Source organism: Micromys minutus, assembly GCF_963924665.1.
Source record: "Micromys minutus genome assembly, chromosome: X".
NCBI lineage: Eukaryota > Metazoa > Chordata > Mammalia > Rodentia > Muridae > Micromys > Micromys minutus.
Window position 1 is genome coordinate 42,344,209 of NC_137970.1, and position 15,502 is coordinate 42,359,710.

General features: G+C 40.3%; 1 pseudogene across 1 annotated transcript in view; it reads right to left on the minus strand.

The window, feature by feature from the left end:
- LOC308414899 (large ribosomal subunit protein uL10-like) overlaps positions 1-15,281 on the minus strand; it is a 36,274-nt pseudogene extending 20,993 nt beyond the window's left edge. The window contains exons 1-2 of the transcript in view: positions 14,783-15,281; positions 13,555-13,778 (exon numbers count right to left, since the gene is read on the minus strand). The product of the transcript in view is annotated as a large ribosomal subunit protein uL10-like (transcript). The remainder of the gene's footprint in view (positions 1-13,554; positions 13,779-14,782) is intronic.
- Positions 15,282-15,502: the final 221 nt, after the last annotated feature.

Sequence of the window (15,502 nt, forward strand, 5' to 3'; positions counted from 1 at the left end):
GGAAGGTCATTGGTGAATGTGCAGCCTCAGTGGCAATTAGTGCTCCAGGATTGACTGTAGTGTTTTGGAGATGCCAGTACAATGAGATGACCACCAAGAACAGCAGCAGCAGTGGAGAACAGGCAGCTGGAGCCTAGAAAACTGAGGTGTGTGCTACAAAGGGCAGAGCTGGAGAAGTGACCCAAGCCGTTGGAGGACCCCGGAGGTTTGTGAGTGGATCCCAGACATTGGATGGTTAGAGTTTGATTTTGCTTTTGATTGTAATTGTGCCCTGATATTTTTTCTTCTTGAAGGAAGAAGTGGAGCCCACAGTTAAGAGACTTTAAATTGTAAAAAGACTTTGATTTTTAAAAGAGACTGGATATTTTAAAGGGATTGCAATTTTAATATGTAAGAATTTGTAAAGACTGTGGGACTCTTAAAGTTATTTAGATCTTGGAGATGAGCAAGAAAGCAAGGGTTGAGGCTTAATAGTGTTGTGTTTGTATGTCAAGTTGACAAGGGGTCAATTGCACAGGCTGGTTTTGTGTCAACTTGACACAAGCTGGAGTTATCACAGAGAAAAAAGACTCAGTTGAGGAAATACTTTCATGAGATTCAATTGTAAGGCATTTTTTTCAACTAGTGATCAAGGGGGGAGGGCCCAGCCCATTGTGGGTGGTGCCATCCCTGGGTTGATAGACCTGGGTTCTATAAGAAAGCAGGCTGAGCAAGCCAGGGGAAGCAAGCCAGTAAGTGACATCCCTCCATGGCCTCTGCATCAGCTCCTGCTTCTTGACCTGCTTGAGTTCCAGTCCTGACTTCCTCTGGTGATGAACAGCATGTGGAAGTGTAAGCTGAATAAACCCTTTCCTCCCCAACTTGCTTCTTGGTCATGATGTTTTGTGCAGGAAACAAATCCTGACTAAGACCTTCTGCTTCTGCCTTCAGATGCAACGTGACCAGATGTCTCATAATTCTGCTGCCATATATTCACTGCCATGATGGACTGTATCCATTCAAACTGTAAGCAAAGACAAACTGTCTCTTATATTTTGTCACAGAAATGAGAAAAGTAACTAATATATACACCAAGTTCTTATTCCTTCCTCCCTCCCACCTTTCCTCTCTCCCTCCTTCTCTTCCTTCCCAGACTGCCCCAAAATTTATGACTTATTTCAAGATGATCTTAAACTTGACTTTGTGTGCTGGAATTACAGTGCTGTTTATTGTATGTGGCTCAGATGAGGAAGGCTTTCTAGACTTTCTCTGGCATGATCTTTTAAAATATATATCATTGTGGCTGGAGAGATGAGTCAGTGGTTAAGAGCCCTGACTGCCCTTGCAGAGGTCCTGAGTTTCAATTCCCAGCAACCACATGGTAGCTCACAACCATCTGTAATGGGATCTGATGTCCTCTTCTGTCACGCAGGCGTATATGCAAGTAGAGTGCTCTTATGCATAAATAAATAATTCTTATAATAGTGATGTTTTTACAAGGTAATTTAATTTTTTGTCAGTCCCAATTACAGTTTTTGTATAACAAATGATCCAATTACCAACACCCTTGCTATGTAAAGCTATAAGTCCCATTTCCATTTTTGTATAACCGAAAGCACATTTTCAGCAATCCTTTCGATTGTGTTTGCCCACATTGCAGTACCATGTGGCTTCAACTAAGTGTGAATTTTGTTTTGCCTTCATTAGACTGAGTTAACTCTAGGTCATCAACATTGTTTTGTTTTGATATATTTTTATTTTTAAATATTGAGAACTAACATCTGAAATGTACCAGGTGATGTTACTTAGAGTATGTTTACCTTTTATAATCCTTTTCAAATAATCCCATTTTATAGGTGAGAAACTAAGGTTCCATGTAATTGAATTCTATAAGATCATTTAATTGATAATCCAAGTAGTCTCCGAGTATAGTGTTTGTTGCTTAAAAATTGGAGTGGAGATGGAATTGAAGACGTACATTAAGAAATACATCTTTACTCAATATTATTGTTTCAATGTCATGTAGCATACTTATACAAACCAAGCTGGTATGTATGCATCATTCAGCTAAGAAGCACAGCAAATGCTAAGTGTATGAAGCAGCTGTCAGGTTTTTTGTTTTGTTTTTACTTTTTTTGTAGCTACCTTTTTTGGTTATTTTATTTATTTACATTTCAAATGTTGTCCCCCCTCCAGGTTCTATGGGGGTGCTTCACTTCCTACTCCCTCCACCCTCGCTGTCCTAGTATTCCCCTACATTGGGTCAATGAGCCTACACAGGATCAAGGGCCTCCCCTCCCACTGATGCCAGATGAGCCAGTCCTCTGCTACATATGCAGCTGGAGCCATGGGTCTCCCCACTGTGTACTCTTTTGTTAGTTGTTTAGTCCCTGAGAGCTCTAGGGGCTGGGGTGGGGTCTTGTTGGTTGATATTGTTCTTCTATGAGGTTGCAAACCTGTTCAGCTCCTTCAGTCCTTCCCCTAAGTCCTTCATTGGGGTCCCCGTGCTCAGTCCGATGGTTGGTTATAAGTATCTGCATCTGTATTAGTCAGGTGCTGGCAGAGCTTCTCAGGAGACAGCTATTCCAGGCTCATGTCAACAAGCGTGAAATAACCGTCTGAATACAACACAGCATGCTTCTTCATACTTATTGTTTTATGGAAGTAGAGAGAATATAGTCTAAAATAGCAAGTAATAATAAATGAATCGGTAATGTTTCTCCTTTCATTTTAAGTGTTGTATACTGTACAGAATTGTATATGCCATGTTTTTATAGGTTTTCCAACACAACAGTTTATTGCTATCAATTAAAAAGTCAGTTTGATTTTAAAATGTCCATCAAGAAATGATGAAAATTATAATTTGATAAATCTTGGCCATAAATTTGATCATTTGATACTCTTTGCAGCATAAAGAAATATGATGCTTGTTATGTTTTAATTATGAGCCAAACTAGCCATTTTTTTCATGGAATATCATTTTTATGAAAAGGAGCAATGAACAGAACAACGTTGGTTATTAAGAACACAAAGACCTTACAGACCTCTTTCTAAAACATTAATGAGATGAACTTACTTCATCACAAATAGTTGAGAATACGTGTGTCCAATGTGATGAAATTTAAGCTTTCAGATTAAAATTGGAATTTTAGAAAATTTGTTTCCATTGCCATAACCGCATAGCTCCATTTTTAGGTTGTGCAATGAAATGGGGGAGATCTGCATAACTCAGTGAGTTAATATAAATGATCAAAACATGGTATTTCAGAACTATGCATATGTAAAATTGGTATTCAAAGTAGAAGACAGGACTTCAGGTTTCTGTCTTGGCATGTAATTAGCTTAGGATTCATAATCCCATTCTAAACAATTAAACTGAGAAACAGCTCTTTTTAAAGGTAGCAAAGAACTGACATGCTGTCGAAAACCACTGAGCCTTAAATTGAATTAATGGGACAAATATAGAGAATCACATCTTAGCAGGTAAGAGACTTAAATGCAGAACATTTGTAGAAACCCGTCCTTATGAGAAAACCTGAACCATAGTCTGTAATGAAGATCAGAAGTGGGCAGGGTAACAGCTTAAGCTTGAGTATACTGGAAGTAGAAACTTCCAGAAGTGGAAAGCAAAAGGACAACAAAACAAAAACAAAAATAACAAAATTTCCAAATGGGATAACTTTGTAATGTAGAAAGAAAATACAAGAACCGTGGGGTGACTAAAAACGTTTAATGTATGGCAAATGTGAGTGTTAAGGATGAAAAATAAGAAAGAAAAGAAATATTTGAAGCAAAACTGACAAAGAATTTACTCAAGCTACTATCAGATATCAAATCACAGATTCGGGGAGCTCACCTAATGTCTAAACAGATGGTCAAACACCAGATAAAACCAAAATTAGGGCTAGGGTTATCATATAAAGCACAGAAAACTGAAGACAAAGAAACTATTGAAAAAAGTCAGAGGAAAAACAGACTTTAAATGAAATTTAATCTTTCAGATTAAAATTGGAATTTTAGAAAAGTTGTTTAAGTATAAGACTTATATCTGACTTCTCAGAAGCCATGAAAGCAAAAAGAAAGTATAATATACTATAGAATTCAAACTAGAATCCCAAGACCTAAAAGTTATTCTTTAAAGGTGAAGAAGTACTTTCTCAGACAAGCAGAAATTAAGAGAGTTTGTTACTAGTAGCCCTGCACTGGTAGAAATACTAGAAGTTTTTTTTTTTTTTTTTAGAGAATTGAACACTTAACTTAATAAAGGCAAGATAACTATATCAGGAAACTACAGTGCCTGGACCTAAGTGTAAGATCATAAACAACCAAGACAATATGCCTCCTGCGAAGCCAGCAACCCTGCTGCAATATGCCCTGAGAAAAGTAACCTCATTGAAGTCAAGGACTTCAAAACAGCAATTATGAATATTTTCAAGGGCTTTAAAAAGGATATAAATAAATGCCTCAATTAAGACCATTGAAAACAAACAAAAGAAACAAGGAAAACAATTTAAGGTTTGAAAGTACAATTCAAAATGAAACAGAATTCCGGCTAGGAGGTGGTGGCACACATTTTGAATCCAGCACTTGGGAGGCGGAGGCAGGCAGATTTTTATAAATTTGAGGCCAGCCTGGTGTACAGAGTGAGTTCCAGGACAGCCAAGCATACAGAGAGAAACCATGTCTCAAATAAAACAACAAAAATAGCAATAAAGAATAAACAAAATAGAAATAGAATTCCTAAGAAAAGCCAAATTGAAATAAACTCAAAATGAAAAAACATAGGAAATCAAACAAAAACTCCTAGGTAAGCCTCATCAACAGATTAAAAGACATAGAATAGAGAATTTCAGGTGCTGAACATAAAATAGAAGAAGTGGATATCTTAGCCAAAGAAGTATTACACAAAAAACCATTTAGGCACAGAATATCCAGCAAATCTGGGACATTATGAATAGAGAAACAAAACAAAACAAACCTACAAATAATATATATAGAAGAAGAAGAAATAAGTCAAATGCACAGAACAAATATTTTTATTATTAAATTTTATTTTTGAAATTATAATTGGTGCATTTCTCTCTTCCTTTTCTTCCTTCCAAACCAACCTATCAAACTAACCCACCAACTCCACCCTTCCCCTGCCTTCAAATTCATATCCTCTAAATAGCTACATATATGAATTTAACTTAAATGTAGTTACCATATAACGGGGGGGGGGGGATTTTCTTTAAATATCCATTTTTAATCTACCAAGAAAAATCCTCAGTGCTAGGAATGAGTTACATCTTGCTGAGTTTTTGGGCCAAAGGATTCCTAGAGAACCTCCCAAATATTACAAATATTTATTTACCTGATGGTAAAATCCATTTATGTCATTGAACATAGAGAAGTTCAGCTGGTGCCTAACTAGAATCTTCACTACTAATGATTAGAGTTCATGATGCTTTAAGCTATTATGGATGCCACCAGAAGAGGATAGTAATCATCAAAATCTCCCAGCTCTAAAACCTGTGACCTATACCAGTGACCTGCCCACAAGATATATTGGTGTAATAGTGACACAAATGTGATGGGAGTAACCAACCCATACCTGGCAATGGTAAAGTAACCAAGAACCTGAGACTAGTTAAGCCACAGGCCTTGGGGGAAACCTACTACTGTTATTTTGGTAAAGGTCCACAGCAATAAAATAACTCCTTATGATATAATTTCTATGTGTAAGTAAGTGCAGCACTAAAACCTCATTATAGAGATGCTTCTTGCAATAGATGATAATTAACACAGAAACCCACAACTGGAAAAATCTGTAGAGAGTGAGAGACATTGGAGCACTCAATCCTAAATGGGAGGTCTTTATCAAATCCTTCCCCTGAAGCCTCAAGGATCTATGAGAAAGAGGAGGCAGAAAGATTGTAAGAGCCAGGGGTAGTAGATGATTCCATAAAACTTACAGACACAGCAGGACAGATACACATATTAACTTACAGAGACTGTGGCACCATACATAAGACCTACACAGGTTCAAAATAAACAAAATCCCAGTGTTAAGAAGGGGAAGTGGGCACAAAATCCCACCCTATCAAAGAAACTCTTTGCAGTCAATAACTTTTAGGAGAGGAAAAAAAATCAATTTTCTCCAAGTGTGTGACATTGTTAATATCAACTATACTCTTAAGCATTCCTCCTGCTCGGGAGTACTTGCCCAACACAAAACAGACACCCAAGTTTCAGTGTTTTTTTTTTTTGTTGTTGTTTTGTTTTGTTTTGTTTTTGTTTTATTTCTCATTTTGTTTTGACTTTTTAATACTTGTTAGAAATACAGAAAGGACATGAAGTTGGTTACTGAGATGGTTGTATTTTCAGGGTTCTCTAGAGTCACAGAACTTATGGAATGTCTCTATATATTAAGGGAATTTGTTGTGATGACTTAGAGTTTGTAGTCCAACTAACGCAACAATGGCAATGGGCAGCTGTGAACGGGAAGTCCAAGAATCTAGTAGTTCCTCAATCCCACAAGGCTAGTTGTTTCAGCTGGTCTTCTGTAGAGGTAGATTCCAACAGATATGCTGACAAGTAATTGCAAGCAGGTGAAGAAGAGCAATTTGTCCTTCTTCCAATGTCCTTATGTAGGCCCGAAACAGGTGTGTCCTAGATTAAAGGTATGCACCACCACGCCTGGATATAGGATTTGCTTTGTCCCAGAAACCTTGAACTCAGAGATGTCCTTGCCTTAGTCCCCTGGGATTAAAGATGTGTGCTACCTTGCCTGGCCCTAAGCATTTAATGGTCACTATACCTCAAGATCTCCAAGCCAAGATCCAGGTCAGAAACTTGTGTCTCCCAGCCTCAAGATCTGGATCACAGGTGAGCCCTCCAATTCTGGATTGTAGTTAATTCCAGATATAGTCAAGTTGAAAACCAGGAATAGCATCACAGATGGGGAGTATTTAGGAAGAAGTTTGGGGGTGATTAAATATGGTAAAAATATACTGTCAAAAACTTTTTTAAATTCAATAAATGGACCTCTGGGGACTCCCAGAAATAGCCACTAACTAAAGAGCATTCAAGCGCTACTTTGTAATAGACAGAAGCTGGAAAGAACCCAAATATCCCTCTGAAAAATGGATACAGAAACTATGGTTCATTTACACAATGGAATACAACTGTGATATAACTCACAGACCTAGCTTAACAAGTAGGACCCAAGTGTGTATGATTCAATCCCACTAAGAATATAGAACAAAACAATCACAAGTGCCAGAGAGAGGGAGGGACCTGTGTGGGAGAGAGAAGGGGAAGGAAAAGGGGGTAGGATAAGGTATTGAGAGAGACAGGAAAGAAGCCCAGAGGGCCAGGAGAATGAATAGAAATTCAGTGGGGGCACGCTGGGGTTGTGAGAGGCTCACAGGACCCAAAGGTGATGTCCTTAGTCAAAATGTCCAACAGTGGGGAGATGGAACCTAAAGAGACCACCTCCAGTAGATAGACATGGACCCCATTTGAGGCATGGGGCCAACCACCCATCTTCAAAATTCTTGACCCAGAATTGTTCCCATCTAAAGAAAATGCAGGGACAAAAATGGAGCAGAGACTAAACAAAAGGCCATTGAGAGACAGGCCCAACTTTGGATTCATCCCATGTGCAGGCACCTAAACCTGACACTATTACTGATGCCATGTTGTACTTGCAGACAGCAGCCTAGAATAACTGTCCTCTGAGAGGTTCTATCAGCAGCTGACCAAAACAGATACAGATAGTTACAGCCAAGCATTGGACAGAGGTCGGGGTCCCTTATGGAACAGTCAGAGAAGGACTGAAGGGGATGGCGACCCCATAGGAAGAACAACAGTCTCTACTAACCTGGACCCAGGAGAGCTCCCAGAGGCTAGGCCACCAACCAAAGAGCATACATAGGCTGGTCCATGGCCAACCACTACATATGTAGCAGAGGACTCACTTGTCTGGCCTCAGTGGGAAAGGATGTGCTTAAACCTGTAGAGACTTGATGCCCCAGGTTAGGGGAATGCTAGCAGGATGAGGTGGGTGGGTGGTTGGGGGAAAACACCCTCTCAGAAACAAAGGAGAGGGGTGAAGAACTTATGGAGGGGGAACCAGGAATGGGGGCAGCGTTTGAATGTAAATAAATAAAATAATTAATTTTAAAAAACAGGGCTGGACCTAACCCTGCCCCACACATATGTAGCAAATATGCAGCTTGGCCTTTATGCAGTCCCCCAACAGGTAGAGTGGAGAGACTTACCCTGACTCGTGTGTGTCTGTGGATCCTGCTCCCCTAACTGGGCTGTCTTGTCTGACCTCTGGGAGAGAATATACCTAATCCTGCAGTGACTTGAGATGCCAGGGTGGGTTGGTACCCAGAGGCAACCCCTCCCTTTACAGAGGTGAAGGGAGAGGTTTGGGGTGATGGGGGACTCTGAGGATGCTGCAGTGGGGATGTAAAGTGAATAAATAAGTGGAAAAATCTGATAACAAGTGTAAAAATTTTTTTATCAGTTTCCACACAGCTGATAGTGGTAGAATCTACACAAATGAATGTTATTTAGGAGTTTCTAAAAATTTCAAGTGTAGAGTATTTCTTAGGCCAGGATTTTCGAACCCTGTTGTTCATATATTTTTGTAGGCATCCATTAAGTATTTGATAAGCACCACTCTTCATTTGTACATTCATTGTTAAAATTATTGGAGAAGGCGCGGCAATAGTCCATTCTTGACATTTCTCTGGATATATTGCACCACATTGCTATAAGTTTGTTGATCCAATCACTTACTTGTATTCTATCCATTATATATGAATTGATGTATTGTGAAAATGTATCGACGACTATTTAACTAAACAAGATATACCATATCTTTGCCTTGAGTTTTCTCTTTCATTCTAATAATCTGACAGAAATAGTGTACTTTGGCCTTACTCATTTTGTTGGATTATCACTGGCTGTTGTTAAACACCAGGTTCTTCCTGCATTATTAATACATCATTAACTTTATTATATTGCTGATCTTTTATATTATGTCCATCATTTTGAGTTTTGTATAGATTTTTTTTTCTTTCTGTCTTTTTCTTTCTCCTCAATAGGTTACTAGAACTTTGTATTCACTCTTCAGTTATCTTCCACATTTCAAAATTGTAGACATTTCTCATAGTAACTGTTTGATTTGAATGAGAGTGACACCCATAGGCTTATATGTGTGAATGCTTGGTCCCCAGTTAATGGAACTGTTTGGGAAGATTAGGATGTGTACCCCTTTTGGAGGAAATGTGACCTCATTGAGAGATGTGTATTGCTGGAGTTGGAAGCCCATACAAGGCCCAGTGTCTGTCTGTATGTATGTTTGTCTGTCTGTGTCTCTCTCTCTGTGTCCTCCTCCCCTTGCTCTTTTCTCTCTCTTCTTCTCTATCTCTCTACCTGCAACTTAAGGAGCTCTCACCTCTTCTATTGCCCTCCCTGCCCACTGCTGTGTTTCCTGTAATGATGGCCATGGACTAACCCTTTGGACCCAATGGAGCAAGTGTTCTCTACAGACTGAACTCCAACGTACTGTTACCTACAACATTTACAGGCTATACGGCATCATTTTGGCTTCCTATGTTGTTGGTGAATTTAGCCTCTATGACTAGGGAGCATGCTGTGAGGGGTTTGAATTTCAGCCTATGCCTAAGGCCCATGGGCAGACATGTTTAAAGAAGTGGAAACAATGAGGTTAGAATGATTATTTCATAACTGTTTCTAACCAAGTGGGAGATATTCAGCTTATGCAGGAAGTGAGATTATAGAACCAAAACAAGAGTCATGGCTACAAGTATAGTAAGAATTTTTACTCGTTTTAATCTTTATCATTTCCTCACCTATTATAATGCATTTGTTCTCCATTAGCCTTTTTTTTACTTTCTCTGGTTTGTTATTCATTCTTAGAGAAAAATTAAACAAACTAGATGTTAATTTTGCCTTTCCATTTGATATGGAGCTAATCACTCAGAAGAGTGAATATATGACCCATGTGCATTCCATTCTGATTATATGTATCATAAGACATTTTGTATAATTGTGATAGGGTTCTGATGCTGTGATGTGTTTACTCTCACCATTTGTTGAATGTCCTTCATCTTTTACTCATTTTATATGAGGGGTGTTTTCAAACTTTTTTTTTAAGATTTATTTTATATATGTAAGTACACTGTAGCTGTCTTCAGACACCAGAAGAGGGCATCAGATCCCATTACAGATGGTTGTGAGCCACCATGTGGTTGCTGGGAATTGAACTTAGGACCTCTGGAAGAGCAGTCAGTGCTCTTAACTGCTGAGCCATCTCTCCAGCCCCGTTTTCAAACTTTTAAATCATGGCTTATAATAAGAAATGTTTTTCAGTCATAACCAAGTACATATGCACAGGTGCATTTGAAACAATATGTAAACAATATATTTCAGTCTGAGCCCAATCAAGATACCAAAAAATTCCACAAGAATTACTACCTCTTGTTTCTTTGTGTGTGTGTGTGTGTGTGTGTGATTTTTCTATATTTCCTTTCAAGTAGCTCAATGTATGTTTTCTTTGCTTATGAAGATTTTTATTTAATGTTCAAATGCTTGTAGATTTTCCTGTTTTGTATTGCTACTGTTTTCTCTATTTTTTTGTGTTTGCAAAACACTTAGTATGACTTGTTAAGTTATAGGTTTGTTTGTTTATAGTTTGTCTGGTACATGTTTTCTTGGCATTTCAAAAGAATATGTATTCTATGACATATGTGACAGTCTGAAAAAAATCAGTTAGCGCCTGCTGGTTAATGATGTTCTTGAGTTTTCTGGTGCTTTTGTTTACTTCATACCTTTTCCATTACTTATTCAAAGAGAGTACATATGCACATGTGCAAGTGAAATAATATGTAAACAATGTGTTTCAGTCCGAGCCCAATCAAGATACAAAAAATTCCACAAGGATTACTACCCCTTCCTGTTTGTGTGTGTGTGTATTCTGATGCTTTATTTTATATCAATATTGAACGTTGCATTCCTTTGATTTTTATGTTAACTTCTTTCTACCTCTTTATTTTAATTTGTATGTTATGTTTGAAGTGATTATCTTATAGATACCATATAATCAGGTTAATTAATTAAATTTATATCCTGACCTCAATTTTCTTTCCCTCCTCTTAGTCCTTCCTCGCCCCCAACTTCTCCCATACAATCCTCCTTCCATTCTCTTCAGTAAAGGGGAGGCCTTAAGACTAGGTGCATCTTCTACTGGCACTAGACAGCCCAGTTAGGATAAAGGGTTCCAAATGCAGGCAACAGAGTTGAAGACAGCCCGTTCCTGATATGAGGACTCCCTCATGAAAAGCAAGCTATACAACTGTTACATATGTATAGAAGGCATTAGTCATGCATGAATACTGGTTGGCATATCAATCTCTGTGAACCCCTGTGGGCTTGGGTTAGTTGATTCTGTAGGTTTTCTTGTGATTTCCTTGTGTGCCCAAGCTCCCAATGAAACCAGATGTCAGTAGAGATGTCTGTGAGTTGGTTTCACTGGAGGTGATAGGGTTAGCAAATGACCCTTTTGGTGGTGACTTTCCCAGCTCTCTACAGTGCCCAGGAAATAACCACCACCTTCATCTTGAGCTTAGAGTACACATGGAACCCAGGGTTTGTTGCTGAGGATAACAGGGTAGTGCAATGAGTGGGAATCTCTGCCATTGCTCCCATGGGACACAGGGTGGAGGGAACATGAAAGTCAAGCCTGTAACAAAGGGGTCACCACCACTGCAGGGTGGAGGTTAAAAGTCAGTGTGTAGCCTGAAGGATTCAATACTGTGATTCTGGTCAGGGTTCCAGGACTGACATGAGGCGAGTAGCACCAAACAGAAAGGTAATAAAAAAGAAAATAAAATCCTTCCCAGCTATTGTGCCTTTCTCTTTAAAAAAGGAAAAGGCAGAGCAGGAGGAGGAAGGAGGAGGAAGCAGAGTCAGCAGCAATGCTCAGGTCTAGCTGGGCCTCAGGATGGTGACAGATTTGTGCCAGACTCAACCTGTCCCTAGCTCTTCATCAGCATTTCCTCCTGGCTTGAACTGTAACAAGAAAGGAGCCAGCTGTGACCACTCTCCTACCCTGTGAGCTGAGAGCCATACAGACCATCCATGGTCTCCAGGCTGTAATTCCAGAAAAGCCATTTCAGAATCAAAACTCCACATAACTGCTCTGCATAGCCTGCAATACCACTAAGGATAATTGCTTGATCGCCCTGTTTGCTTAATTACAAACTGTCGTCGCTGTTTTTTGCTAAATTTAATGTAGAAAAATACTAAAATACTTGAAATTCAAAATGCAAAAATCTAGTAAAAAGTGGCAATTTTTAAAAAAGGATATCCGTAACCCTCAGGCAAACCAATAAAGAGCTTTGACTTCTTACTTGATATTGTTGAATTTGGCTGGAAGATAGTGGCCACCCAGAAATAAATATTTATAAGTACATCCAGGGTTTACATTCCATAGTCACTGCAGTATCTAAAAAAATTGAAGAAATCTTTCTGTAGGAGTTGTTGATGGGTTGTCCCGCGCTACCGTCTTGCCAGCAAGAACGCACGCGGACACCAGGATCCTTCTGCAGCAAAACCTTTATTGCATCTTGAAGAGGAAGACACCGGGCAGGAAAAGGCACCCTAATTTATACCCCCAAGGGTGGCATGTCGCTGTGTGATTGGCTGCCCACTAGTGGCCTGATGGTGACGCCCCAGGATAGGCGGTGACTTGGCTCGCACCACTCTTTGCACATGTGCCCAGTGGTTATTTACCACACTTTAGCTGATTCATGGCACCTGAAACCAGCGCCATCTTGTAAGGGCACAGCCTTCGGCCCTCCACATCTCCCCCTTTGTTTTATTTTATTAAAAGCAGTTGGTCTAGGCAAGAGTCATGTGACACGACATTGCAATTCCTGTCTTAGGTCGTTCTCTCTCTGCCACAGCCTTATCCGTCCTGGGGGTACCCCATCGCCTCAGGGGCCCTGTCTTAGATTGGTCTGTGCGAGAGGAAAGTTGCCCATCTCTGGAGATTACAGTATTTGGTCATCTTATCCTCTTATAAGCCTAGGGCAAAAATCCATCCCGGAGGCCAACAGTTTTATGGGGGTGGCAGTTATCTCGATTGAGGGATCAATTATTGCTTAAGCATAGAGAGCCAGATCTCGGTAGAAGCTCCCTGTTCTAAGGCAACAAGCGCTTGAGCGATCACGACCTTGTCACGCTGTTGTTGAGACCGGAGTCTGCAAACCAACCACAGCAGGAACACCAACCCACAGCAAAATATTGCACAAAAAAGACCCACCCCCACCCATTCCTTAAAATAGGAGAAAATAAATAAAATAGGATAGGATCATCAGTAGAATCATCTTGAGACTTGGCATCCTCCGTTACAAGGATCTTCCGCGTAAGGCGTTCAGGCACCCAGAATGTATTATCTTCTTCCTGTGGAAAAACACAAACAGCTCCCCTGGATCTTATTAATATAAGATCCAGGCCTTTCCATTGACCAGTCAGTACATCCTTCCATTTTACGATCTCTTTTGGGGTACTTGGCTCTGAGCAGTGACGCTTGGCCGCAGTTCGACCATGGTCATCAAGATTTAAAGAGAGCCATAGAAACAGCTGTTCTTGGTACTGAGGGCAGAGCCTTGTTGAATCGAGCCAAGTGAGCGCATCTGTGACTCCAAGGATGGTCTGGAGCTTAAATCCTTCATTAAATAGGCAGCAGTGGCATCTGCTTATATCTTGGGAGGCTTCTGTAAGTTTGGTAAAATTAGTAACTGAGCAACTATATCACCTTCAGAAAAGGAGGATACCTCATTCAGATATGTTTTGCAAGATAGATGTGGCATTTTGTTTGTACTACATTTTCAGACAGGCCATTCAATGATAATTATGCTAAAATGACTCCCTTATAATGACTTTCCCCCACACTGGGTTCTTAAGTACCCGGAAAATTGCTAAGTACTTTTAAGTAGTGCTTTAGAATCTCTAGCAGGAGGTTTGCCTTTTGTTAGATTAATGCATAATTAGAGTAGGCCTAGGCAATAATGTTACCCTGAAAGTTTGTTGGGGAAGTTTTAATTGGCTTTGCATAAGACACCCTTATCAGAGGCCTGAGAAAAGACACTGAGATAATGAAAATTGGTGATGTTTTGTGTTTATTAAAGAGTAACTTAGGCATTAAAAAAAGGGTAAAATAAAATAAAATAAAACAAAAAGGGGGATACGCCCCGAGGGCTAGAACATAAAACCTGGAGCTCTCCTGAGTGTCCATGATCTATCACTGCGGGGAGAACAATGACCCACTTTCTGGCCATTGGAATGTACCCTATTACCAGGCCCAGGCTGTCATTGGGTAAAGTCCCTTCATAACATGTAGGAATAGGCTGAACCCCCATCTCTGGCATTAACAAAAATTGGGTGGCAGAACAGAGGTCCAATCTTGTGGGTCCTCCTGTGCTTCTGCAGACTGGGGAATCCTGGACTGAGGAATCCACCTACGAGGGGCGTGGGTCCCATATGTTTTAGGGGCCTAAGACTGAAGGCCTCGAAGCATGTTTTTTGGAGCAGAACCCTCGCCTGTTGGCTGCTGAGGTAACGGTGGCAGAGCTTGACCCTGAAGGTCTTTTATAGAGCGGCACTCAGTAGCCCAATGATATCCCTTTTTACACCGTGTGCACAGTCCTGGTAATCTTTTTTGTTGTTGTGCCTGACAATCTCTCTTTAAGTGCCCAGGTTTTCCACAATTATAACAAACCTTCTGGCCTTTTTGTCCCAGGTGCCGCGTACTCTATAGGCCAGAAAACCGAGTGGTTTCCACCTCCCACTTTCTTCTGTTTTTTACCCAAGCTGTTAGCTCGTCGTTCATTTGGGTGGTATCTCTCTACCTCATAACGAGCAGCCTCATCTTCTAGATCCTCTTCCTCAGAGGGGCTAAGCTCGTCTGTTTCTGAACTATCAAGCCCCAAAGCCTCTAACTCCTTTACCGGATAAAGGCTTTTCTTTTTCGGGGTTTTCTCCTCCTTTCCCTGTTTCTCTCCCAGGATCCTTTTGTCCTCAAGCTTTTCCTCTTTCTCCTGTCTCTCACCCAGGGCGTCCTTTCCCTTATCTCTCGCTTCCTTGGATCCAAGGTCCTTAGAAGGGTCTTTTTTCTTAAGTGCACCTTTTCTCTTTGAGCTCTTTAATCTTTCATCTCGCTCTGTTTCTGACATGCTGTCTTGCAACTTCTCCAGAGCTCCCTGTCCTGCCACTACCATAGCACGATAGGCTTCATTTTCTAATGAAACCAAAAGAAAAAGAATCAAGGCAAGGAAGACAAGAATAAAAGCTTCTACGGCACCTTCATCAGAGAGAGAGAGATGGGAGAGGTCAAGACCAAACATGTCTCTCAGAGCTTACCTTCATCCTGCAGTTCTGGATCCTCTCCGCAGACGGAGGGTCTCCTCGGTACCGGCGATGGTGAGGCGTTTTTTCCTGG